This window comes from Rana temporaria, chromosome 3, assembly GCF_905171775.1.
Source record: "Rana temporaria chromosome 3, aRanTem1.1, whole genome shotgun sequence".
In the NCBI taxonomy this organism is placed as follows: Eukaryota; Metazoa; Chordata; class Amphibia; order Anura; family Ranidae; genus Rana; species Rana temporaria.
The window spans coordinates 1599013-1623242 of NC_053491.1; positions in this window are offsets into that span (position 1 = coordinate 1599013).

The following is a 24230-nucleotide window of genomic DNA, read 5'->3' on the forward strand; positions in this document are numbered from 1 at the left end:
GCCGGAATTTCACACCACAACACGGCGCCGGAATTTCAGCTCTCAGATCTTCTTCAAATCCTTTTCCTCTTTTATTCATCTTCTTATTTTCTGTGTTTTTAGGCCGAGTTGAAAGAGAGTTAATTTTTGGTGAGATAACCGATTATCTCTATCCCCCGTAGAGGGGGCCCAGAATCAGGAGGCTTTACGAGCTGCCCCAGAATCAGGAGACTTCACGAGCTGCCCCAGAATCAGGAGGCTTCATGAGCTGCCCCAGAATCAGAGGCTTAATTTTCTGCCCAGAATCAGAGGCTTTATGAGCTGCCCCAGAATCAGAGGCTTCATGATCTTCCCCAGAATCAGAGGCTTCATAAACTGCCCCAGAATCAGAGGCTTCATGATCTTCCCCAGAATCAGAGGCTTCATGAGCTGCCCCAAAATCAGAGGTTTCATGAGCTGCCCCAGAATCAGAGGCTTCATTATCTGCCCCAGATTCAGGAGGCTTCACGAGCTGGCCCAGAATCAGAGGCTTCATGAGCTGCCCCAGAATCAGAGGCTTCATGATCTGCCCCAAAATCAGAGGCTTCATGAGCTGCCCCAGGATCAGAGGCTTCATGATCTGCCCCAGAATGAGAGGCTTCATGAGCTTCCCCAGAATCAGAGGCTTCATGAGCTGCCCCAGAATCAGAGGCTTCATTATCTGCCCCTGAATCAGAGGCTTCACAAGCTGAACCAGAATCAGAGGCTTCACGAGCTGCCCCAGAATCAGAGGCTTCACGAGCTGCCCCAGAATCAGAGGCTTCATGAGCTGCCCCAGAATCAGAGGCTTCACAAGCTGCCCCAGAATCAGAGGCTGACTTATCTGCCCCAGAATCAGAGGCTTCATGAGCTGCCCCAGAATCAGAGGCTTAATTTTCTGCCCCAGAATCAGAGGCTTCACGAGCTGCACCAGAATCAGAGGCTTAATTATCTGCCGCAGAATCAGAGGCTTCATAAGCTGCCGCAGAATCAGAGGCTTAATTTTCTGCCCCAGAATCAGAGGCTTCACGAGCTGCCCCAGAGTCAGAGGCTTCACAAGCTGAACCAGAATCAGAGGTTTCATGAGCTGCCCCAGAATCAGAGGCTTCATTATCTGCCCCAGATTCAGGAGGCTTCACGAGCTGGCCCAGAATCAGAGGCTTCATGAGCTGCCCCAGAATCAGAGGCTTCATGATCTGCCCCAAAATCAGAGGCTTCATGAGCTGCCCCAGGATCAGAGGCTTCATGATCTGCCCCAGAATGAGAGGCTTCATGAGCTTCCCCAGAATCAGAGGCTTCATGAGCTGCCCCAGAATCAGAGGCTTCATTATCTGCCCCTGAATCAGAGGCTTCACAAGCTGAACCAGAATCAGAGGCTTCACGAGCTGCCCCAGAATCAGAGGCTTCACGAGCTGCCCCAGAATCAGAGGCTTCATGAGCTGCCCCAGAATCAGAGGCTTCACAAGCTGCCCCAGAATCAGAGGCTGACTTATCTGCCCCAGAATCAGAGGCTTCATGAGCTGCCCCAGAATCAGAGGCTTAATTTTCTGCCCCAGAATCAGAGGCTTCACGAGCTGCACCAGAATCAGAGGCTTAATTATCTGCCGCAGAATCAGAGGCTTCATAAGCTGCCGCAGAATCAGAGGCTTAATTTTCTGCCCCAGAATCAGAGGCTTCACGAGCTGCCCCAGAGTCAGAGGCTTCACAAGCTGAACCAGAATCAGAGGCTTCATGAGCTGCCCCATAATCAGAGGTTTCATGAGCTGCCCCAGAATCAGAGGCTTAATTTTCTGCCCCAGAATCAGAGGTTTCATGATCTTCCCCAGAATCAGAGGCTTCATGAGCTGCCCCATAATCAGAGGCTTCATGAGCTGCCCCAGAATCAGAGGCTTCATTATCTGCCCCAGAATCAGAGGCTTCATGAGCTGCCCCAGAATCAGAGGCTTCATTATCTGCCCCAGAATCAGAGGCTTCATGAGCTGCCCCAGAATCAGAGGCTTCATGAGCTGCCCCAGAATCAGAGGCTTCTGGAGCTGCCCCAGAATCAGAGGCTTCATGAGCTGCCCCAGAATCAGAGGCTTCATGAGCTGCCCCAGAATCAGAGGCTTCATGAGCTGCCCCAGAATCAGAGGCTTCATGATCTTCCCCAGAATCAGAGGCTTCATGAGCTGCCCCAGAATCAGAGGCTTCATGAGTTGCCCCAGAATCAGAGGCTTCATGAGCTGCCCCAGAATCAGAGGCTTCATTATCTGCCCCAGAATCAGAGGTTTCATGAGCTGCCCCAGAATCAGAGGCTTAATTATCTGCCCCAGAATCAGAGGTTTCATGAGCTGCCCCAGAATCAGAGGCTTAATTATCTGCCCCAGAATCAGAGGCTTCATGAGCTGCCCCAGAATCAGAGGCTTAATTATCTGCCCCAGAATCAGAGGCTTCATGATCTTCCCCAGAATCAGAGGCTTCATGAGCTGCCCCAGAATCAGAGGCTTCATGAGCTGCCCCAGAATCAGAGGCTTCATGAGCTTCCCCAGAATCAGAGGCTTAATTTTCTGCCCCAGAATCAGAGGCTTCACGAGCTGCCCCAGAATCAGAGGCTTCATGATCTTTCCCAGAATCAGAGGCTTCACGAGCTGAACCAAAATCAGAGGCTTTATGAGCTGCCCCAGAATTAGAGGCTTCATGAGCTGAACCAGAATCAGAGGCTTCATGAGCTGCCCCAGAATCAGAGGCTTCATGAGCTGCCCCAGAATCAGAGGCTTCATGAGCTGCCCCAGAATCAGAGGCTTCATTATCTGCCCCAGAATCAGAGGCTTCATGAGCTTCCCCAGAATCAGAGGCTTAATTTTCTGCCCCAGAATCAGAGGCTTCACGAGCTGCCCCAGAATCAGAGGCTTCATGATCTTTCCCAGAATCAGAGGCTTCACGAGCTGAACCAAAATCAGAGGCTTTATGAGCTGCCCCAGAATTAGAGGCTTCATGAGCTGAACCAGAATCAGAGGCTTCATGAGCTGCCCCAGAATCAGAGGCTTCATGAGCTGCCCCAGAATCAGAGGCTTCATGAGCTGCCCCAGAATCAGAAGCTTAATTTTCTGCCCCAGAATCAGGAGGCTTCATGAGCTGCCCCAGAATCAGAGGCTTAATTTTCTGCCCCAGAATCAGAGGCTTCATGAGCTGCCCCAGAATCAGGAAGCTTCACGAGCTGCCCCAGAATCAGAGGCTTCATTATCTGCCCCAGAATCAGAGGCTTCATGAGCTGCCCCAGAATCAGAGGCTTCATGAGCTGCCCCAGAATCAGAGGCTTCATGAGCTGCCCCAGAATCAGAGGCTTCATTATCTGCCCCAGAATCAGAGGCTTCATGAGCTGCCCCAGAATCAGAGGCTTCATGAGCTGCCCCAGAATCAGAGGCTTCATTATCTGCCCCAGAATCAGAGGCTTTATGAGCTGCCCCAGAATCAGAGGCTTCATGAGCTGCCCCAGAAACAGAGGCTTCATGAGCTGCCCCAGAATCAGAGGCTTCATGAGCTGCCCCAGAATCAGAGGCTTCATGAGCTGCCCCAGAATCAGAGGCTTCACAAGCTGCCCCAGAATCAGAGGCCCAGATTCAAGTAGATTTGCGCTTTATTTGCGGGGGAGCAGGGCAACGATTTTGGGGCGCGCCGGCAAATTTGCCTGGCGTAAGCGCGCGCAAGTTAATTGATCCCGCCGGGGGCGGGAATCATTTAAATTAGGCGCGCTCCCGCGCCGAGCGTACAGCGCATGCTCCGTCGGGAAACTTTCCCGACGTGCATTGCGGCAAATGACGTCGCAAGGACGTCATTTTCTTCAAAGTGAACGTAAATGGCGTCCAGCGCCATTCACGATTCACTTACGCAAACGACGTGAAATTTAAACTTTGCGAGGCGGGAACGACGGGTATACGTAGCATTGGCGCCCCTGCTAATAGCAGGAGCAGCCTTACGCGAAACCCGAAGAACGGAAAAGACGTAAACTGCGTACGCAGGGCTCGCGTAGGGTTGTGAATCGGCGTTAGTATGCAATTCGCATACTATACGCTGACCACTACGGGAACGCCCCCTAGCGGCCATCGTAAGAATGCAGCCTACGATATGACTGGTGTAAGAGCCTTATGCCGCGCTTATCTTAGGCTGCAGTCGGCGTAACAAGGTTCCTGAATCAGGGCCAGTGCATTTTTAGTACATTTTTTGCTGTGAAAATGACAATGGTCCCAAAAATGTGTCAACATTTTCCGATGTGTCCGCCATAATGTCGCAATCACGAAAAAAATCGCTGATCGCCGCCATTAGTAGTAAAAAAATAATAATAATAAAAATGCAATAAAACTATCCCCTATTTTGTAAACGCTATAAATTTTGCGCAAACCAATCGATAAACGCTTATTGCGATTTTTTTCCCCAAAAATATGTAGAAGAATACGTATCGGCCTAAACTGAGGGGAAAAATTGTTTTTTTTATATATTTCTGGGAATATTTATTATAGCAAAAAGTAAAGACTATTGAATTTTTTTTCAAAATTGTCGCTTTATTTTTGTTTATAGCGCAAAAACGAAAAACCGCAGAGGTGATCAAATACCACCAAAAGAAAGTTCTATTTGTGGGGAAAAAAGGACGCCAATTTTGTTTGGGAGCCACGTCGCACGACCGCGCAATTGTCAGTTAAAGCGACGCAGTGCCGAATCGCAAGAAGTGCTCCGTTCAGAAAGGGGGAAATTCTTCCAGGGCTGAAGTGGTTAAGACACCGATGGCGGTTGTAATGGTGGACAATGAAAATCTGTGGCTTTGTGTAACTACATGACAGGCTTGCTCTACCTGCTGCCTTGTAATACAATTTTTGGCCAATTTTTTAGGCATTTTTCGAAGGCCCCCCCTGAAGATATTTGGGTTGAAAAAGGCTGTGCTGATCCTCCTGGCACCCAGAGCACACGCCCCAAGGTCTTCCCCTGAGTCCCCCGGGACCCCTTTGAGATATGGAGACAGTCTTTGCCATTATTCGGTATCCATTCTACAAAGCACACCGCAGAATCAGTTTTATATGACCGTCAGTGCGCCGAATATTTCTACTTGTTACATTTTTACCAGTTTTATAAAAGTGATAAAATACGGAGTTATACAGTGTATATAGTAAAACATTGTATAGAAGAAGGATATGACAATGGAACACTAATCAATGATAAGTCAACAGCACCAAGGTCACATGCCCCCGGGTCTTCTACTCAGGGCCCCCCCCCCCCCCGGGCTTCTACTCAGGGCCCCCCGGGGTTTCCTTGGAGACATTCTCTGCAGTTTTGAAACATTGGCCCAGATTCAGGTAGAATCGCGCAATATTTGCGTGGGCAAAGAGCAAAAATTTTTCTCTGTGCCCACGCAAATATTGCGCTTTGCCCGCGATTCACGGAGCAGTTGCTCCGTAAATTGCGCGGGCGATATGCTAAATAGCCCTGCGTAAGGGCGCCTAATGTAAATGATCCCGCCGGGGGCGTGAATCATTTAAATTAGGCGCGCTCCCGCGCCGAGCTAACAGCGCATGCTAACCTACCAGCCCCCCAACATTTGAATCTGTGTTCCCAGAGGGACCCCTAGTCTATTAGGACTCTAGGCAGTGGCAGCTGGTGCTCAATATTTTGGGGGCTGGACAGCCAGTAAGACGCCATCCATGTCCTTTATTTAGGTGGTGGTGCTGGTGATGCAGGGAGGGGCTCCTGGAACAGCAATGATCCACAGATGGTTGGAAACACACTCCGCAAGACCTTACGTCTTCCCCATGATTCCAGATTAGGGCTCAGATAGTCCAGCCGAACCCCCGGGGCCCAGGTCACTAAACTGAGGAAAAAAATGTTTTTTATATATTTTTGGGGGATATTTATTATAGGAAAAAGTAAAAAATATTGAATTTTTTTCAAAATTGTCGCTCTATTTTTGTTTATAGCGCAAAAAATAAAAACCGCAGAGGTGATCAAATACCACCAAAAGAAAGCTCTATTTGTGGGGAAAAAAGGACGCCAATTTTGTTTGGGAGCCGCGTCGCACGACCGCGCAATTGTCAGTTCAAGCGACGCTGTCCCGAATCGCAAAAACTGGCCGGGTCCTTTAGCTGCCTAAAGGTCCGGGTCTTAAAGTAACCAATTCCTTTTTTTTTTCCCTTAGCTTCCTGCTCGTTTTGTCTAGGGGAATCGGCTAGTTGTTTTAAAATATGATCCGTACTTACCCGTTTTCGAGCTGCATCTTCTTCCGTCGCTTCCGGGTATGGGTCTGCGGGAGCGGGCGTTCCTTCTTGATTGACAGTCTTCCGAGAGGCTTCCGACGGTCGCATCCATCGCGTCACTCGTAGCCGAAAGAAGCCGAACGTCGGTGCGGCTCTATACTGCGCCTGCGCACCGACGTTCGGCTTCTTTCGGAAAATCGTGACGCGATGGATGCGACCGTCGGAAGCCTCTCGGAAGACTGTCAATCAAGAAGGAACGCCCATTCCCGAAGCCCATACCCGGAAGCGACGGAGAGGATGCGTCTCGTAAACGGGTAAGTACGGATCATATTTTAAAACAAATAGCCGATTCCCCTAGAGAAAACGAGCAGGAAGCTAAGGGGAAAAAGGGCCCTCTAAGGGTGAACCCCCGCTTTAAGTGGTTAAAGGAGCAATAAATTGACCCCAGCCTGTGAAGTGGTGGGCCGTCTCTAAGCAATGTGTGTTCTCACAGCCACCTTTTGTGGCCCCTCTACCTGTATGTCCATCTGTGCATCTCCTCACACACGGGGAACAGCCTGAATGAGGGAATAATGATATTTTCTGTGATCTGTTTTCTGGTATTTCACTTTTGCATTACTATTTATATTTTTTCTTTCATTTTAGACTATACAGCGACAACCTTGCTTGACCCTCGCCCTGATGAAGAGGCTCCACCCTATATAAGCCTCAAAACGTTGGCACGTCTGTCTTTACTCCAATAGACAGCTCTTTTAGGTTTTTTTCCCTATATTTCCTATTATATATTGTTTTCAATGTTTTGTTATTATTATTGTTATTTTTGATGCTTAAAGTTGTTTGACTTCTGTATGCCCGTATTAGCTTGCCCCCTCTCTTGGTCATATTGGATGCTTTTTCTACATTTTGTAACTCTGGCCTTGATGTGTTGTTCACCCTTAACAACACTGAATAAAATTTGATATTTTTTGACAATATAATTGTTTATCAATCAATTTTTTACGTCATTTACAACTAGTCTCCCAATCTAAAAGTCCCACCGAGGAAATACACCCCAATTTTTGGGGTACACATATTTGTTCTAATTTAGGGATGTGGTGAGACTAAAGTTTGTTTTGCTTATTGCCAATGGGACACCCCCTCTTTGTTCGCAGCCACCTGAAGTCTCCACCAGAGGGTCACGTGAGACCTCCCAGGACAGCCATTGGGAGACGGGTAACGAGCGGCGTCACCTTGAGAACCTCGGGATCACCGGGTAATATTTTCCAAACTAAAAAAGATGGAAAAGCACTTCTGAAATGATATTAACACGTTAAAGTTGGTAAAGTGGATGTGAAGTTCCTGTGATTGGCCTTAGATCTACTTCAGGATGCTGTGACTGGAGACGCCATGCGGCGAGGGCGGCGTTCCGCTTCTAGCCGACCTGCAGACATATGACAAGCTTTTATTTGATGAAGAGATTTTATCTTCACCACTCGTCTCAGAAAACATTTATTATTTGTCCTTTTAATGGTTGCGTTGCTCACAACTATCTCTTCACGGCGGCGGCGGCGGCGGCGGCGCGCTTATTTATTTTCCTAAATTAAAGGCGCTGCGTGCAGCTGCAATGTGTGAATTAGCTTCCTTTGCTGCTCCCCCCATCCATCCATCCTCAGACTCCCGGCTTCTGTAGAACACGAAGACGGATCTAAAGCTGCGCCATGAATTATTCCGTAACATTCGGCATCAATCAGATTATATTGTGATAAATGTACGATTACTAAAGTATTTACATTTTTATCTCGCGCTTATGAATTATTTATTGCGGTATAAATACAGATATTAACTCTTCTGGAAATTTTCTCGGCATTAAAAAGACGCGGTGGCGGGATGAATTATTTTCTCTTTTGTAGGATCATCTGGGATTTATGAAACCTCTTTAATTTCAGGTCGATGAATTAGAGATGATGGAGGCGGGACTTTCAGGTAAAGTGAGGAGACGACAATCATTTCCAAATCCGTAGACTGCATTTCTGTCGGCACAATTGCGGTTCTGCGCCATAATTCAGCGGATTCACAAAGGCCGCGTGAAGAGTACGGAATGGGGCGAAGCATAAGTTCGCACCGAACTTTGGTTGTTCGGGTGTTGTGCCAAACATCGAACAATATGCCGAAATATGAAGGTTAATATGCAAGTTATTGTCAAAAAAAGGGTTTGGGGTCCTGCCCCAGGGGAGTGTTTGGGGACCCAGGTCCTGCCCAGGGGAGTGTTTGGGGACCCGGGTCCTGCCCCAGGGGAGTGTTTGGGGACCCGGGTCCTGCCCCTGGGGAGTGTTTGGGGACCCGGGTCCTGCCCCAGGGGAGTATTTAGGGACCCGGGTCCTGCCCCAGGGGAGTGTTTGGGAACCCAGGTCCTGCCCAGGGGAGTGTTTGGGGACCCGGGTCCTGCCCCAGGGGAGTGTTTGGGGACCCGGGTCCTGCCCCAGGGGAGTGTTTGGGGACCCGGGTCCTGCCCCAGGGGAGTATTTAGGGACCCGGGTCCTGCCCCAGGGGAGTGTTTGGGGACCCGGGTCCTGCCCCAGGGGAGTGTTTGGGGACCCGGGTCCTGCCCCAGGGGAGTGTTTGGGGACCCGGGTCCTGCCCCAGGGGAGTATTTAGGGACCCAGGTCCTGCCCCAGGGGAGTGTTTGGGAACCCTGGTCCTGCCCCAGGGGAGTGTTTGAGGATCCGGGTCCTGTCCCAAGGGAGTATTTAGGGACCCAGGTCCTGCCCCAGGGGAGTGTTTGGGGACCCGGGTCCTGCCCCAGGGGACTTTTTAGGGACCCGTGTCCTGCCCCAGGGGAGTGTTTGGGGACCCGGTTCCTGCCCCAGGGGACATGTATCAATGCAAAAAAAAAGATTTAAAAACAGCATTTTTTTCAGGAGCAGTGATTTTAATAATGCTTAAAGTGAAACAATAAAAGTGAAATATTCCTTTAAATTTCGTACCTGGGGGGTGTCTATAGTATGCCTGTGAAGTGGTGCTTGTTTCCTGTTCTTATAACTGTCCCTGCATAAAATAAAACTTCTAAAAGAAAGGGCCAGATTCTTAGAGGAGATACGACGGCGTATCTCCAGATACGCCGTCGTATCTCTGCGTCCGGCCGGTCGTATCTATGCGCCTGATTCTTAGAATCAGTTACGCATAGATATCTATTAGATCCGACAGGCGTAAGTCTCTTACGCCATCGGATCGTAACTGCATATTTACGCTGGCCGCTAGGGGCGTGTACGCTGATTTACGCGTCAAAATATGTAAATCAGCTTGATACGCGACTATGAAACTCTCCTCCTGCATCGACCTTGGCTTGTGACCCCCGACTATGAAACTCTCCTCCTGAATCGACCTTGGCTTGTGACCCCTGACTACAAAACTCTCCTCCTGCATCGACCTTACTTGTGACCCGACAACAAAACAATTCTCCTGCATTGACCTTGGCTTGTGACCTCCGACTACAAACTCTCCTCCTGCTTCAACCTTGTTTTGTGACCCCCGACTACGAAACTCTTCCCCTGCATCGATCTTAGCTTGTGATGCCCGACTACGAAACTCTTATCATTCATCGACCTCGGCTTGTGACCCCCGACTATAAAAAACAATTCTCCTGCTTCGACCTTGTTTTGTGACCCCTGACTATGAAACTCTTCTCCTGCATCGACCTTGGCTTGTGACCCCCGACTATGAAACTCTTCTCCTGCATCGACCTTGGCTTGTGACCCCCGACTATGAAACTCTCCTCCTTCATCGGCCTTGGCTTGTGACCCCCGACTATGAAACTCTCCTCCTCCATCGACCTTGGCTTGTGACCCCCGACTGTGAAACTCTTCCCCTGCATCGACCTTGGCTTGTGACCCCTGACTGTGAAACTCTTCTCCTGCATTGACCTTGGCTTGTGACCCCCGACTACAAAGCTAATCTCCTGCATTGACCTTGGCTTGTGACCCCCGACTGTGAAACTCTTCCCCTGCATCGACCTTGGCTTGTGACCCCCGACTACAAAGCTAATCTCCTGCATGGACTTTGGCTTCTGACCCCTGACTACGAAACTCTCCTCCTGCATCAACCTTGGCTTGTGACTCCGACATTGATCCTCTGTCTAGCAGTTCAGACAATTCAACCACTTAAGGACTGAGAACAGGGCGTAGACTTACATTTTCAGACGGTGGTCTCCACTCTCTACAGATATTCTCCTAACAGTGGGTGACTCACGTGTGGTTTGGAAAATCCAACATATTGGGTGTGACCCACAGGTGTCAGATAAGGGACCTACGTGGACATTTGGGGGTTCCCTTTAAAATCCAGAATTTGGTGGGGGGGGCCGCATGCTTTTTTTGTGTGTGGAATCCCCCTGAAGGGTCTAGAATTAGTTGGGGGGGGGGGGGTCATACATTTTTTGAGTATCCCCACCCCTTTGTTTACAGGCCCCAACAACTAAGATTCAGTCCAAACTTGTGTTCAGACGGAACCTTAAGCTTATCCATCAATACAACTGATAGACGGCCCCATACATGTCATGATTTATTCTCCTCTCCATACAATGCCAGCGCAAGCTGATGAACAGGAAATGGAATCGTCATCCGTCATATAAATATATAGTTAGTACTCGGCTCTGTACAAGCCGCCAGGGATAGACTCCGCCAACTCACTGGAAATACAGAAATACTGATGGCCCCCTTCCCAGGATCCACACAACAAACACAGTGGGGGAGTCCCAGGAGGATCCCTTCATCATTCATTGTCAATGGAATCATACAGAAGACAAGTCTACAGGAACCGCGTTCTTCCGGAGAGCAAAGACTAATCTTACTATTCTCCTCATTTGTGTCTGAGATGTTACTTTACAAATCCAGACTTACACTCAGAGCACGCAGGGGCCACATAGGGGCCACACCCCTGACATACAATAAAGTGATATTACACCTTCACTTCCTGAGTATGGAGCTTCTCTATCTTTCATTCTTGTCTATGTTCCAGTTTAAGCCCCTGCTACGACTTCTGCCACTGGTCTCAGGATGGCCCCTTCCTCTTGCAGCACCCTATGGAGTCACCCTTGTATGCAGGGACTAGAGTTATATCTCCCTACGCTGTGTGCATCAACAGAAACATACAGCCCCATAGCCTAGGATGGTAAGGTACTCCCTTGCTCTTCCTCCCTCCTCCTCCCCTCCCTTCCCATACTCCTCAATCCTTATCACCCTCCCTTCCCATGCTCTTCCCTCCTCATCCCCCTTCCCTTCTCAAGCTCCTCCCTCCTCCTCGCCCCTTTACTTCCCCATGCTCCTCTCTCCTAATTCCTTCTCTTTTCCTATGCTCCTCCCTCCTCAGCCACATTTTCTCATGCTCCTGTCTCCTCCTTCCTTCCCAATCTCCTCCCTCCTCCTTCCTTCCCAATCTCCTCCCCTCTTCCCAAGCTCCCCCCTCTTCACCTCCATCCTTTCCCAGGTTCCTCCCTCCTCATCCCCCTTCCCTTCTCAAGCTTCCCCCTCCTCACTTCTTCCAATGCTCTTTCTTCCCCCTTCCTTCCAATTCTCATCCCTCCCTTCCCATGGTCTTTCTTTCTAATCCCCCCTCCCATCCCACACTCCTCCCTCCTCCTCCACCCTTCCCATGCTCTTCCCCCCTCCCTTTTCAATGCTCCACCCTCCTCCCCCTCCCTTCCCATGCTCTTCCCCCTCCTTCCCATTCTCCTCCCTCCTCCTCCCCCTCATTTACATGCCCTTTCCTTCCAATGCTCCTTCCCCCCTTCCCATGGTCTTTCTTTCTAATCCCCCCTCCCATCCCACACTCCTCCCTCCTCCTCCACCCTTCCCATGCTCTTCCCCCCTCACCCCCTCCCTTTCCCATTCTCCTCCCTCCTCCTCCCCCTCATTTACATGCCCCCCTTCCAATGCTCCTTCCTCCCTTCCCATGGTCTTTCCCCCTAGTCCCCCCTCCCTTCCCATGCTCCTCCCTCCTCATCCCCCCTCCCTTCCCATGCTTCTCCCCCTCCCTTTCCCATGCTCCTCCCTCCTACCCCTTCCCATGCTCTTTCCTCCTCCCTTCCCATGCTCCTCCCTCCTCCTCCCCTCCCTTTCCATGCCCCTCCCCTCCAATGCTCCTCCCTCCCTTCCCATGATCTTTCCCCCTAGTCCCCCTCCCATGCTCCTTCCTCTTCACCCCCCTCCCTTCCCATGCTCCTCCCTGCTTCTCCCCCTCCCTTTCCATGGTTCTTCCTCCTCATACCCCCTCCCTTCCCATGGTCCCCCCCTCCCATGCTCTTTCCCCCTCACCCCCTCCCTTTGCCATGCTCCTCCCTCCTCCCCCTCCCTTCCCATGCTCTTTCCCCCTCACCCCTCCCTTTGCCATGCTCCTCCCTCCTCCCCCTCCCTTCCCATGCTCTTTCCCCCTCACCCCTCCCTTTGCCATGCTCCTCCCTCCTCCCCCTCCCTTCCCATGCTCTTTCCCCTCCCTTTGCCATGCTCATCCCTCCTCCTCCCCCTCCCTATCCATGCCCCTCCCTTCCAATACTCTTCCCTTCCTTCCAATGGTCTTTCCCCCTAGTCCCCCTCCCTTCCCATGCTCCTTCCTCCTCATCCCCCTCCATTCCCATGCTCCTCCCTCCCCTTCCCATGCTCCTTCCTCCTCATCCCCCTCCATTCCCATGCTCCTCCCTCCCCTTCCCATGCTCCTCCCTCCTCACCCCCTCCCTTTCAATGCCCCTCCCCCTTCTCCAAGCTAACAGACTGTCTGCAGACCTCACTGTTACCTCTTTCCTGTAAAGGCCGGAAGTTCAGGGAAGCAGCATCTAAAGTGATAAACTGCAAGTTCTGGGGTAAGAATATTACAAATAGTTTACTGGGGAATGTTTATTGTATGTGATCGTTGTTACACAGAGACTGTAATAATACATTAAAGTAAAATCTACTTATGTTGAGAAAAAAAAAAAACATTTCCAGGGTAATTATACTCAGTGGGCTAGATTCAGGTACCGCTGCGCACTTCTTACGGAGGCGCAGCGTACCGTTTTTGCCCTGCGCCCCCGCAAATTATCTGCGCTACGCTTCATTCACGAAGCAGTAGCCACGTAATTTGCGTGGGCGCTCCTCAAAAATGCCCGGCGTAAGGGCACGTAATGTAAATGATCCCGTAGGGGGGCGTGGATCATTTAAATTAGGCGCATTCCCACACCGAACGTAGTGCGCATGCTCCGTCGGGAAACTTTCCCGACGTGCATTGCGGCAAATGACGTCGCAAGGACGTCATTTGCTTCAAAGTGAACGTGAATGGCGTACAGTGCCATTCACGATTCACTTACGCAAACGACGTAAAATTTAAACTTCGCGACGCGGGAACGACGGGTATATGTAGCATTGGCTGCCCCTGCTAATAGCAGGATCGAGCAGCCTTACGCGAAACCCGACGAACGGAAACAACGTAAACTGCGTACGCAGGGCTCGCGTAGGGTAGTGAATCGGCGTTAGTATGCAATTTGCATACTATACGCTGACCACTACGGGAACGCCCCCTAGCGGCCATCGTAAGAATTCAGCCTAAGATATGACGGCATAAGAGCCTTATGCCACGCATATATTAGGCTGCAGTCGACGTATCGAGGTTCCTGAATCAGGAGCATTCGAAACGCCGGCGCAAGTAAGCAATTGCGCTGCGTAACTATGGTTACACAGGCGCAATTGCTTCTTGAATCTGGGCCACTGTAAGGATTTTCGCCCACAAACGCCATTTTAGCGATTTTATCTTTACGGAGCGCTCGGCAGATGTTTTCTCCTGAACACGGGATCAGTCTTTAGTGTTGTAATAAGTAAAGTGCGCCAATTACATGTGGAGAAAATGACACTTCTGGGGCGTCCTGTACACAGCAGAGGACGCGTTGCCGTGGTTACAAAGGAGCGTCTTTTGGACACTTTTTTTTTAAATATCTTAGCTGCAGATTGAAATGGAAATGTAATTTGTTAGCGACCTAAAATGACAAAAATGTAATCTGTAGCAGAATTAGAAGGAATGTAAACATTTAAGCACGACTACATGTGGAAATGTGAAACGTTAATGGGAACGTCTCACTACGGCCAGGTTCACGCTTTCCCCGCATCCCAATCACATGACAGGAGACTGTGACCGTCTCTCAATGGTCCGGGGTGGTAGGGTTGTCCTCTATGGGAGCTGACATGGGGGTCCTCTATGGGAGCTGACATGGGGGTCCTCTTGATATGGGGGTCCTCTATGGGAGCTGACATGGGGTCCTCTATGGGAGCTGACATGGGATCCTCTATGGGAGCTGACATGGGGTCCTCTATGGGAGCTGACATGGGGTCCTCTATGGGAGCTGACATGGGGATCCTCCATGGGAGCTGACATGGGGGTCCTCTATGGGAACTCACATGGGGTTCTCTATGGGAGCTGACATGGGGTCCTCTATGGGAGCTGACATGGGGGTCCTCTATGGGAGCGGACATGGGGTCCTCTATGGGAGCTGACATGGGGTCCTCTATGGGAGCTGACATGAAGGTCCTCTATGGGAGCTGACATGGGGGTCCTCTATGGGAGCGGACATGGGGTCCTCTATGGGAGCTGACATGGGGGTCCTCTATGGGAGCGGACATGGGGTCCTCTATGGGAGCTGACATGGGGGTCCTCTATGGGAGCTGACATAGTGTTCCTCTATGGGAGCTGACATGGGGTCCTCTATGGGAACTCACATTGGGTTCTCTATGGGAGCTGACATGGGGGTACTCTATGGGAACTCACATGGGGTTCTCTATGGGAGCTGACATGGGGTCCTCTATGGGAGCTGACATGGGGTCCTCTATGGGAGCTGACATGGGGGTCCTCTATGGGAGCTGACATAGTGTTCCTCTATGGGAGCTGACATGGGGTCCTCTATGGGAACTCACATGGGGTTCTCTATGGGAGCTGACATGGGGGTACTCTATGGGAACTCACATGGGGTTCTCTATGGGAGCTGACATGGGGTCCTCTATGGGAGCTGACATGGGGTCTTCTATGGGAACTCACATGGGGTTCTCTATGGGAGCTGACATGGGGTTCCTCTATGGGAGCTGACATGGGGTCTTCTATGGGAGCTGACATGGGGGTCCTCTATGGGACCTGACATGGGGTCCTCTATGGGAGCTGACATAGGGTCCTCTATGGGAACTCACATGGGGTTCTCTATGGGAGCTGACATGGGGGTCCTTTATGGGAGCTGACATGGGGTCCTCTATGGGAGCTGACATGGGGTCTTCTATGGGAACTCACATGGGGTTCTCTATGGGAGCTGACATGGGGTCCTCTATGGGAGCTGACATGGGGTTCCTCTATGGGAGCTGACATGGGGTCCTCTATGGGAGCTGACATGGAGGTCCTCTATGGGACCTGACATGGGGTCCTCTATGGGAGCTGACATAGGGTCCTCTATGGGAACTCACATGGGGTTCTCTATGGGAGCTGACATGGGGGTCCTCTATGGGAGCTGACATGGGGGTCCTCTATGGGAGCTGACATGGGGTCCTCTATGGGAACTCACATGGGGTTCTCTATGGGAGCTGACATGGGGTTCCTATATGGGAGCTGACATGGGGTCCTCTATGGGAGCTGACATGGGGTCCTCTATGGGAGCTGACATGAAGGTCCTCTATGGGAGCTGACATGAAGGTCCTCTATGGGAGCTGACATGGGGTCCTCTATGGGAGCTGACATGGAGGTCCTCTATGGGAGCTGACATGGGGATCCTCCATGGGAGCTGACATGGGGGTCCTCTATGGGAGCTGACATGGGGGTCCTCTATGGGAGCTGAAATGGGGGTCCTCTATTGGAGCTGACATGGGGGTCCTCTATGGGAGCTGACATTGGGGTCCTCTATGGGAACTCACATGGGGTTCTCTATGGGAGCTGACATGGGGTTCTCTATGGGAGCTGACATGGGGGTCCTCTATGGGAGCGGACATGGGGTCCTCTATGGGAGCTGACATGGGGTCCTCTATGGGAGCTGACATGGGGTCCTCTATGGGAGCTGACATGGGGGTCCTCTATGGGAGCTGACATAGGGGTCCTCTATGGGAGCTGACATGGGGTCCTCTATGGGAGCTGACATGGGGGTCCTCTATGGGAGCTGACATGGGGGTCCTCTATGGGAGCTGACATGGAGGTCCTCTATGGGAGCTGACATGGGGGTCCTCTATGGGAGCTGACATGGGGGTCCTCTATGGGAGTTGACATGGAGGTCCTCTATGGGAGCTGACATGGGGATCCTCCATGGGAGCTGACATGGGGGTCCTCTATGGGAGCTGACATGGGGTCCTCTATGGGAACTCACATGGGGTTCTCTATGGGAGCTGACATGGGGTCCTCTATGGGAGCTGACATGGGGGTCCTCTATGGGAGCTGACATAGGGGTCCTCTATGGGAGCTGACATGGGGTCCTCTATGGGAGCTGACATGGGGGTCCTCTATGGGAGCTGACATGGAGGTCCTCTATGGGAGCTGACATGGGGGTCCTCTATGGGAGCTGACATGGGGGTCCTCTATGGGAGCTGACATGGAGGTCCTCTATGGGAGCTGACATAGGGTCCTCTATGGGAACTCACATGGGGTCCTCTATGGGAGCTGACATGGGGGTCCTCTATGGGAGCTGACATGGGGGTCCTCTATGGGAGCTTACATGGGGTCCTCTATGGGAGCTGACATGGGGTCCTCTATGGGAGCTGACATGGGGTCCTCTATGGGAGCTGACATGGGGTCCTCTATGGGAGCTGACATGGGGATCCTCTATGGGAGCTGACATTGGGTCCTCTATGGGAGCTGACATGGAGGTCCTCTATGGGAGCTGACATGGGGATCCTCCATGGGAGCTGACATGGGGGTCCTCTATGGGAGCTGACATGGGGTCCTCTATGGGAACTCACATGGGGTTCTCTATGGGAGCTGACATGGGGTCCTCTATGGGAGCGGACATGGGGTCCTCTATGGGAGCTGACATGGGGTCCTCTATGGGAGCTGACATGGGGGTCCTCTATGGGAGCTGACATGGGGGTCCTCTATGGGAGCTGACATGGAGGTCCTCTATGGGAGCTGACATGGGGATCCTCCATGGGAGCTGACATGGGGGTCCTCTATGGGAGCTGACATGGGGTCCTCTATGGGAACTCACATGGGGTTCTCTATGGGAGCTGACATGGGGTCCTCTATGGGAGCTGACATGGGGTCCTCTATGGGAGCTGACATGGGGGTCCTCTATGGGAGCTGACATAGTGTTCCTCTATGGGAGCTGACATGGGGTCCTCTATGGGAACTCACATGGGGTTCTCTATGGGAGCTGACATGGGGTCCTCTATGGGAGCTGACATGGGGTCTTCTATGGGAACTCACATGGGGTTCTCTATGGGAGCTGACATGGGGTTCCTCTATGGGAGCTGACATGGGGTCTTCTATGGGAGCTGACATGGGGGTCCTCTATGGGACCTGACATGGGGTCCTCTATGGGAGCTGACATAGGGTCCTCTATGGGAACTCACATGGGGTTCTCTATGGGAGCTGACATGGGGGTCCTTTATGGGAGCTGACATGGGGTCCTCTATGGGAGCTGACATGGGGTCTTCTATGGGAACTCACATGGGGTTCTCTATGGGAGCTGACATGGGGTCCTCTATGGGAGCTGACATGGGGGTCCTCTATGGGAGCTGACATGGGGATCCTCCATGGGAGCTGACATGGGGGTCCTCTATGGGAGCTGACATGGGGTCCTCTATGGGAACTCACATGGGGTTCTCTATGGGAGCTGACATGGGGTCCTCTATGGGAGCGGACATGGGGTCCTCTATGGGAGCTGACATGGGGTCCTCTATGGGAGCTGACATGGGGGTCCTCTATGGGAGCTGACATGGGGGTCCTCTATGGGAGCTGACATGGAGGTCCTCTATGGGAGCTGACATGGGGATCCTCCATGGGAGCTGACATGGGGGTCCTCTATGGGAGCTGACATGGGGTCCTCTATGGGAACTCACATGGGGTTCTCTATGGGAGCTGACATGGGGTCCTCTATGGGAGCTGACATGGGGTCCTCTATGGGAGCTGACATGGGGGTCCTCTATGGGAGCTGACATAGTGTTCCTCTATGGGAGCTGACATGGGGTCCTCTATGGGAACTCACATGGGGTTCTCTATGGGAGCTGACATGGGGTCCTCTATGGGAGCTGACATGGGGTCTTCTATGGGAACTCACATGGGGTTCTCTATGGGAGCTGACATGGGGTTCCTCTATGGGAGCTGACATGGGGTCTTCTATGGGAGCTGACATGGGGGTCCTCTATGGGACCTGACATGGGGTCCTCTATGGGAGCTGACATAGGGTCCTCTATGGGAACTCACATGGGGTTCTCTATGGGAGCTGACATGGGGGTCCTTTATGGGAGCTGACATGGGGTCCTCTATGGGAGCTGACATGGGGTCTTCTATGGGAACTCACATGGGGTTCTCTATGGGAGCTGACATGGGGTCCTCTATGGGAGCTGACATGGGGGTCTCTATGGGAGCTGACATGGGGTCCTCTATGGGAGCTGACATGGGGTTCCTCTATGGGAGCTGACATGGGGTCCTCTATGGGAGCTGACATGGGGTCTTCTATGGGAACTCACATGGGGTTCTCTATGGGAGCTGACATGGGGTCCTCTATGGGAGCTGACATGGGGTTCTCTATGGGAGCTGACATGGGGTCCTCTATGGGAGCTGACATGGGGTTCCTCTATGGGAGCTGACATGGGGTCCTCTATGGGAGCTGACATAGGGTCCTCTATGGGAACTCACATGGGGTTCTCTATGGGAGCTGACATGGGGGTCCTCTATGGGAGCTGACATGGGGTCCTCTATGGGAGCGGACATGGGGTCCTCTATGGGAGCTGACATGGGGTCCTCTATGGGAGCTGACATGGGGTCTTCTATGGGAGCTGACATGGGGGTCCTCTATGGGAGCTGACATGGGGGTTCTCTATGGGAGCTGACATGGGGTTCCTATATGGGAGCTGACATGGGGTCCTCTATGGGAGCTGACATGGGGTCCTCTATGGGAGCTGACATGGAGGTCCTCTATGGGAGCTGACATGGGGATCCTCCATGGGAGCTGACATGGGGGTCCTCTATGGGAGCTGACATGGGGGTCCTCTATGGGAGCTGAAATGGGGGTCCTGTATGGGAGCTGACATGGGGGTCCTCTATGGGAGCTGACATTGGGGTCCTCTATGGGAACTCACATGGGGTTCTCTATGGGAGCTGACATGGGGTCCTCTATGGGAGCTGACATGGGGGTCCTCTATGGGAGCGGACATGGGGTCCTCTATGGGAGCTGACATGGGGTCCTCTATGGGAGCTGACATGGGGGTCCTCTATGGGAGCTGACATGGTGTTCCTCTATGGGAGCTGACATGGGGTCCTCTATGGGAACTCACATGGGGTTCTCTATGGGAGCTGACATGGGGTCCTCTATGGGAGCTGACATGGGGTCTTCTATGGGAACTCACATGGGGTTCTCTATGGGAGCTGACATGGGGTTCCTCTATGGGAGCTGACATGGGGTCCTCTATGGGAGCTGACATGGGGGTCCTCTATGGGAACTCACATGGGGTTCTCTATGGGAGCTGACATGGGGGTCCTCTATGGGAGCTGACATGGGGGTCCTCTATGGGAGCTGACATGGGGTCCTCTTTGGGAACTCACATGGGGTTCTCTATGGGAGCTGACATGGGGTTCCTATATGGGAGCTGACATGGGGTCCTCTATGGGAACTCACATGGGGTCCTCTATGGGAGCTGACATGGGGGTCCTCTATGGGAGCTGACATGGGGTCCTCTATGGGAGCTGACATGGGGATCCTCTATGGGAGCTTACATGGGGTCCTCTATGGGAGCTGACATGGGGTCCTCTATGGGAGCTGACATGGGGTCCTCTATGGGAGCTGACATGGGGGTCCTCTATGGGAGCTGACATGGGGGTCCTCTATGGGAGCTGACATGGTGTTCCTCTATGGGAGCTGACATGGGGGTCCTCTATGGGAGCTGACATGGGGGTCCTCTATGGGAGCTGACATGGGGGTCCTCTATGGGAGCTGAAATGGGGGTCCTCTATGGAAGCTGACATGGGGGTCCTCTATGGGAGCTGACATGGGGTCCTCTATGGGAACTCACATGGGGTCCTCTATGGGAGCTGACATGTGGTCCTCTATGAGAGCTGACATGGGGTCCTCAATGGGAGCTGACATGGGGTCCTCTATGGGAGCTGACATGGGGTCCTCTATGGGAGCTGACATGGGATCCTCTATGGGAGCTGACATGGGGGTCCTCTATGGGAGCGGACATGGGGGTCCTCTATGGGAGCAGACATGGGGTCCTCTATGGGAGCTGACATGGGGTCCTCTATGGGAGCGGACATAGGGGTCCTCTTGATATGGGGGTCCTCTATGGGAGCTGACATGGGGTCCTCTATGGGAGCTGACATGGGGTCCTCTATGGGAGATGACATGGGGGTCCTTTTGACATGGGGGTCCTCTATGGGAGCTGACATGGGGGTCCTCTATGGGAGCTGACATGGGGGTCCTCTATGGGAGCTGACATGGAGGTCCTCTATGGGAGCTGACATAGGGTCCTCTATGGGAACTCACATGGGGTCCTCTATGGGAGCTGACATGGGGGTCCTCTATGGGAGCTGACATGGGGGTCCTCTATGGGAGCTTACATGGGGTCCTCTATGGGAGCTGACATGGGGTCCTCTATGGGAGCTGACATGGGGTCCTCTATGGGAGCTGACATGGGGTCCTCTATGGGAGCTGACATGGGGATCCTCTATGGGAGCTGACATTGGGTCCTCTATGGGAGCTGACATGGAGGTCCTCTATGGGAGCTGACATGGGGATCCTCCATGGGAGCTGACATGGGGGTCCTCTATGGGAGCTGACATGGGGTCCTCTATGGGAACTCACATGGGGTTCTCTATGGGAGCTGACATGGGGTCCTCTATGGGAGCGGACATGGGGTCCTCTATGGGAGCTGACATGGGGTCCTCTATGGGAGCTGACATGGGGGTCCTCTATGGGAGCTGACATGGGGGTCCTCTATGGGAGCTGACATGGAGGTCCTCTATGGGAGCTGACATGGGGATCCTCCATGGGAGCTGACATGGGGGTCCTCTATGGGAGCTGACATGGGGTCCTCTATGGGAACTCACATGGGGTTCTCTATGGGAGCTGACATGGGGTCCTCTATGGGAGCTGACATGGGGTCCTCTATGGGAGCTGACATGGGGGTCCTCTATGGGAGCTGACATAGTGTTCCTCTATGGGAGCTGACATGGGGTCCTCTATGGGAACTCACATGGGGTTCTCTATGGGAGCTGACATGGGGTCCTCTATGGGAGCTGACATGGGGTCTTCTATGGGAACTCACATGGGGTTCTCTATGGGAGCTGACATGGGGTTCCTCTATGGGAGCTGACATGGGGTCTTCTATGGGAGCTGACATGGGGGTCCTCTATGGGACCTGACATGGGGTCCTCTATGGGAGCTGACATAGGGTCCTCTATGGGAACTCACATGGGGTTCTCTATGGGAGCTGACATGGGGGTCCTTTATGGGAGCTGACATGGGGTCCTCTATGGGAGCTGACATGGGGTCTTCTATGGGAACTCACATGGGGTTCTCTATGGGAGCTGACATGGGGTCCTCTATGGGAGCTGACATGGGGGTCTCTATGGGAGCTGACATGGGGTCCTCTATGGGAGCTGACATGGGGTTCCTCTATGGGAGCTGACATGGGGTCCTCTATGGGAGCTGACATGGGGTCTTCTATGGGAACTCACATGGGGTTCTCTATGGGAGCTGACATGGGGTCCTCTATGGGAGCTGACATGGGGTTCTCTATGGGAGCTGACATGGGGTCCTCTATGGGAGCTGACATGGGGTTCCTCTATGGGAGCTGACATGGGGTCCTCTATGGGAGCTGACATAGGGTCCTCTATGGGAACTCACATGGGGTTCTCTATGGGAGCTGACATGGGGGTCCTCTATGGGAGCTGACATGGGGTCCTCTATGGGAGCGGACATGGGGTCCTCTATGGGAGCTGACATGGGGTCCTCTATGGGAGCTGACATGGGGTCTTCTATGGGAGCTGACATGGGGGTCCTCTATGGGAGCTGACATGGGGGTTCTCTATGGGAGCTGACATGGGGTTCCTATATGGGAGCTGACATGGGGTCCTCTATGGGAGCTGACATGGGGTCCTCTATGGGAGCTGACATGGAGGTCCTCTATGGGAGCTGACATGGGGATCCTCCATGGGAGCTGACATGGGGGTCCTCTATGGGAGCTGACATGGGGGTCCTCTATGGGAGCTGAAATGGGGGTCCTGTATGGGAGCTGACATGGGGGTCCTCTATGGGAGCTGACATTGGGGTCCTCTATGGGAACTCACATGGGGTTCTCTATGGGAGCTGACATGGGGTCCTCTATGGGAGCTGACATGGGGGTCCTCTATGGGAGCGGACATGGGGTCCTCTATGGGAGCTGACATGGGGTCCTCTATGGGAGCTGACATGGGGGTCCTCTATGGGAGCTGACATGGTGTTCCTCTATGGGAGCTGACATGGGGTCCTCTATGGGAACTCACATGGGGTTCTCTATGGGAGCTGACATGGGGTCCTCTATGGGAGCTGACATGGGGTCTTCTATGGGAACTCACATGGTGTTCTCTATGGGAGCTGACATGGGGTTCCTCTATGGGAGCTGACATGGGGTCCTCTATGGGAGCTGACATGGGGGTCCTCTATGGGAACTCACATGGGGTTCTCTATGGGAGCTGACATGGGGGTCCTCTATGGGAGCTGACATGGGGGTCCTCTATGGGAGCTGACATGGGGTCCTCTTTGGGAACTCACATGGGGTTCTCTATGGGAGCTGACATGGGGTTCCTATATGGGAGCTGACATGGGGTCCTCTATGGGAACTCACATGGGGTCCTCTATGGGAGCTGACATGGGGGTCCTCTATGGGAGCTGACATGGGGTCCTCTATGGGAGCTGACATGGGGATCCTCTATGGGAGCTTACATGGGGTCCTCTATGGGAGCTGACATGGGGTCCTCTATGGGAGCTGACATGGGGTCCTCTATGGGAGCTGACATGGGGGTCCTCTATGGGAGCTGACATGGGGGTCCTCTATGGGAGCTGACATGGTGTTCCTCTATGGGAGCTGACATGGGGGTCCTCTATGGGAGCTGACATGGGGGTCCTCTATGGGAGCTGACATGGGGGTCCTCTATGGGAGCTGACATGGGGGTCCTCTATGGAAGCTGACATGGGGGTCCTCTATGGGAGCTGACATGGGGTCCTCTATGGGAACTCACATGGGGTCCTCTATGGGAGCTGACATGTGGTCCTCTATGAGAGCTGACATGGGGTCCTCAATGGGAGCTGACATGGGGTCCTCTATGGGAGCTGACATGGGGTCCTCTATGGGAGCTGACATGGGATCCTCTATGGGAGCTGACATGGGGGTCCTCTATGGGAGCGGACATGGGGGTCCTCTATGGGAGCAGACATGGGGTCCTCTATGGGAGCTGACATGGGGTCCTCTATGGGAGCGGACATAGGGGTCCTCTTGATATGGGGGTCCTCTATGGGAGCTGACATGGGGTCCTCTATGGGAGCTGACATGGGGTCCTCTATGGGAGATGACATGGGGGTCCTTTTGACATGGGGGTCCTCTATGGGAGCTGACATGGGGTCCTCTATGGGAGCTGACATGGGGTCCTCTATGGGAGCTGACATGGGGGTCCTCTATGGGAGCGGACATGGTGGTCCTCTTGATATGGGGGTCCGCTATGGGAGGTGACATGGGGTCCTCTATGGGAGCTGACATGGGGTCCTCTATGGGAGCTGACATGGGGTCCTCTATGGGAGCTGACATGGGGTCCTCTATGGTAGCTGACATGAGGTCCTCTATGGTAGCTGACATGGGGGTCCTCTAT